We start from the raw sequence: 4521 nt of genomic DNA on the forward strand, positions 1-4521 counted from the left end.
TGGGCTCAAGCTGTCCTCCCGCCTCTGCCTCCCTGAGAGCTGGGATTACAGGCGTGAGCCACTGTGCCTGGCAATTTTCGTCATTTTTTAAAAAGACTTTTTAGAGGGCGGTTTTAATTTCAAAGCAAAATTGAGAGGAGGGTACAGAGAAATTCCATAAGCCCCCCTACCCCCACACATATGTTGCTTCCCTCTATGTCAACAACCCTCACCAGAGTGATACATTTGGTATAATTGATTAACCCACACACATCATTATCACTCAAACTATGGAGACAGGAAAAAGATCAGGGATCAGGAGGGAGGGATGAATGGGCCGAGCACAGAGGATTTTTAGGGCAATAAAAATACTCTGATACCGTAGTGATGGATACATGTCATTATACATTTTTCCAAACCCATAGAATGTACAACACAAAGAGTGAACCCTAAAGTAAACTGTTGACTTTGGGTGATAATTTTGTCATTTTTAAAATGAAGATATTGGCCAGGTATGGTGGCTGACACCTGTAATCCCAGCCTTTTGGGAGGCTGAGATGGGACCCAGGAGTTTAATAACAGCCTGGGCAACATAGTGAGACCTCATCTCTACAAAAAGTCAAACAATTAGCTGAGTATGGTGGTGTATTCCTGTGGTCCCAGCTACTTGGGAGGCTGAGGTAAGAGGATCACTTGAGCCTGGGAGGTCGAGGCTGCAGTTAGCTGTGATGCGCCACTGTACTCCAGCCTGGGGGACAGAGCGAGACCCTGTCTCAAAAAAATAAGATATTTTACTAAATGGTCTATGAGGTCATTTCATCCTACAGGTCTCTACATTATATGAAAATCCGTAGAGGGCAATTATAGTAACAATAAATCATTGGGAATTCTCTTTGGCAGAATTCTTAGGTCACCCTCTTTTTTTTTTGGACGGAGTTTCACTCTTGTAGCCCAGGCTGGAGTACAATGGCACCATCTAGGCTCACTGCCACCTCCACCTCCCGGGTTCAAGTGATTCTCTTGCCTCAGCCTACTAAGTAGCTTGAACTACAGGCATGCACCACCACACCCAGCTAATTTTTTTGGATTTTTAGTAGAGACAGGGTTTTACCATGTTGCCCATACTGGTCTCAAACTCTTGACCTCAGGTGATCCGCCCACCTCTCCCTCCCAAAGTGCTGGGATTGCAGGTGTGAACCACCGCGCCTGGCCAGGTCACCCTCTTTTAAGATCTAACATCTCAGACGGGAAAAATACTTTGTACGAAAGAAGGCAGGCTTATGTTCATATGTTGCTTTGCCTTGAAGCCTGAAGGGGATGAATGGGGACAAGCAAGACAGAAGCACATGGCATGCAGATGCTGGGAAAATGCTTTGCAGGGGCGTGAGGTGTGCTCACTGGCCTGTGATCAGGACTGAGAGCTGTGCTGCAGCCCACTCTGCCTTCTAATTGCTGAACTTATTTGGGGAAGCCTGTTGATTTGAGTGTAGAACGGGCAGTCCATTTTTGCTTGATGCCTTGGGAAGAACAGGCCCCAAGTTAAGTGTGGGAGACAGACTTGCAGGAGGAAATAACTATTTTTACTTTTCCTCTTTGTGGTCTCTGAAATAGCAGCTGTACCTCTTTTCATTGGGGAACATTGGGAGTATTTCTCATTTATATATCTCATTGATTTCCTTCAATCATGATGCTAGTAAGAGAAAATATTGCTATTTCAATGACATTGGAATCCCATGTGGTTTTAAAAACAAATGCTTTAAGTGATGAAATGAATATGTGTGTCCTATTTTGAAGGGATTTTTGAAAGGATGGCCTGCATCTCGGTCATATTTATGATTTCTGGATCCTGAAAGACTATGTCTTCAAAGCTATTTGTGCTTTCATTTAGGTGTTTACTGATTGGGTCATGTTGGACCCTGTGAGGAGCCAGGCATTTTTCTGGGTACTGGCAATAAACATGCAGTCCTGATCTAAAATATAGCCTAGCAAGAGAACTACGTGTTTACGCAGATAATTCTAATATAGTATGCTGCATTGAAACAGTCAAGTATTTGAACTATGGGCAAGCAGTTCTGTCATGTCCCCTTCTGTGCTTCTCTATTTTAAGACTACTAAGTTCAAATTCCTAACCTTTGTGTTTAAAAACCACATGGCTCTGGGAGGCTATTTGCATGTCATTCCCCTGGGTTATCCCTTTGTTCCATTCTTGCTACAAGCATATTTGTGTAGAGTAACTCAACCGTTGAAAGCAAGATGTGCACTCTTAGGCAGATAACAATCAACGTTTAAAATAACATCACTTCTTCTATAGATTTCTCCTGGCACACAAAGCTTGGTGACTACTCAGATTAATTGGAGGAGAAAGAATACTGGAGAGGCGAGGCCCTCCAACACCATCGTGCTCATGTTCAAGGTCATCAGGATGGAGAACAGTATTGGAGAATCTGATTTTCCCACCTGGCTCCCTTGTGTAGATTCTTGTTGAGAAGCAGAGCTGTCGGCCACCTCCTGCTTGAGTCCAGTGAAGGCCACTTTAGTGTTTGGCCCAAAGCCGGTGCGGAATGAAGTTGGGCACACAGACCAAAGAGCCAGCTTCAGGTCTAAATAGCTTTTGAAACCATTTCAAAATAGCATTGCGCAACTTCCAAAGGGAAGTTAGGGTTGCAAGTTACAGAGATGACAGAGCCCGATTATGTCCTTAAAATGCGTTGCTCCAAACTATTTCACCTTAACTGGAAAAAGACAGTTTTGGTCTTTTTTTTTTTTTTTTTTTTTTTTGAGACAGAGCTCTTGCTCTGCTCGGCCCCAGGCTGGGAGGCTGCAGTGGTGTGATTCTGGCTCACTTCAAGCTCGCCTCCCGGGGTTTCATGCCATTCTCCTGCCTCAGGCCTCCGAGTAGCTGGGCTATAAGCGGCCCCGCCAGTATTTTAGTAGAGATGAGGTTTCGCCGTGTTAGCCAAGATGGTCTCTATCTCCTGACCTTGTGATCCGCCCACCTCGGCCTCCCAAAGTGCTGGGATTACAGGCGTGAGCCACTGAGATTTTTTAAATCTGTAGGTGGCAAGAGTGAAATGGAGCTCCGTTTCTGAGAGGTGTTTCTTGGTTTACTAAAACAAAAGTAAACTGGAGGTGGGAGCTTGGGCTAATTATCTCCTTTATGAGCTCAACAGGCTTTCTTTTTTTTCCTTTCCTAGTTGTTTCATTCCCTATGGTGTAAGGGTTTCTCTGCCCCCTGAGCACTTCTTTATGTTTGTGGCTTTCATTACCCTAAGTGCAGGACTACAAATGTCTCTGCCAAGCTCCATCCTTGTATCACCATTTCCCTACTTGGACTTTCCCACTCCGAAGTCCTCAAATTGCTTTAAATGTAGTCTGGCCTCAAGTTAGGTTTTCCCACTCAGTTCCCCACCTCCCTACCCTGCAGTCTACTCTGTACGTCGACACTTCAAAACACTTGCCCAGGACCTTTGGTGATTTTTTACTTGTCTTTTTCTGATCTTGAGAATTTCTTCTTACTTATCCTTCTTATGGAGAATGTCAAACTTATACGAACAATAGTACAGTGGACACCCAAGTAGCCATCACCCAGCTGTAGCAAAACTCAATTCATGACTACTCTAGTTTCACCTATATGTTCCTTGCTCCCCATCTTTCTACTGGGTAATTCTGGAGCATATCCCAGGCCTGTCATTGTATCTGTAAGTATTTCAGTATTTATATCAGTAAATATTTCAGTATGTATAAAAGATCGGGACTTGTTTACACACACTGATAAAGGCAAGAGGCAGGCAAATGCCTAGGCAGATAGGGGCAGGTTCCCAGTGGAACCCAACCTTCAAGCCGGAAACTGTCCCAGGTAAATCCTCACACTGGATTGAGAACTCGCCTTCCCATTTGACGTGCTTTCCTCTTATTGATCCCTATCTTTCACCTATTTTACATATACCTACTTTTTCTTAATTGGTTTTCTACACTGTTGTTCCCACCTTTGAGTAGAGTCTTCGCTTTGACCTTTTTTGCATACTCACAAACCAGTCAGCATACGCTCTCTATTCTGGGCCCATAAAAAAACCCTGGGCTCAGCTATACTGGGGGGAACTTTCCTGTCTTCAGATTGGAGAACCACCCCTGACGCCCCCTCTTTTTCCTGAGAGCTTTCCTTTCTCTTAATATATTCTACTCCACTCACTCTTCGATGTCTGCATGCCTAATTCTTCCTGGTGAGACAAGAACCCAGATGTAGCTGACCAAAGAAGCAAAACTCCTGCATCAAGACAACCATACTACTGTTGTCACTCCTAAAAAAGTTGACAATTCCTTAATATCAATTATTCAGTGTACACATTTCCCCATTTGTCTCATACGTTTTGTTTACACTTTGCTTGAATCAGGATTCAAATAACATTCACTCATTGCATTTGATGGATAGCCTCTGAAATCTCTTTCAATCTAAACCTTCTTCATCTCTAATTTTTCTTGTAGTTTATTCCAAACTACCAAATCATTTGTCCTTTAGAGTTTTCCTGCATTTTGGATATTGCT

Source organism: Rhinopithecus bieti, unplaced genomic scaffold (genome assembly GCF_001698545.2).
Source record: "Rhinopithecus bieti isolate Rb0 unplaced genomic scaffold, ASM169854v2 scaffold_13349, whole genome shotgun sequence".
Classification (NCBI taxonomy): Eukaryota; Metazoa; Chordata; class Mammalia; order Primates; family Cercopithecidae; genus Rhinopithecus; species Rhinopithecus bieti.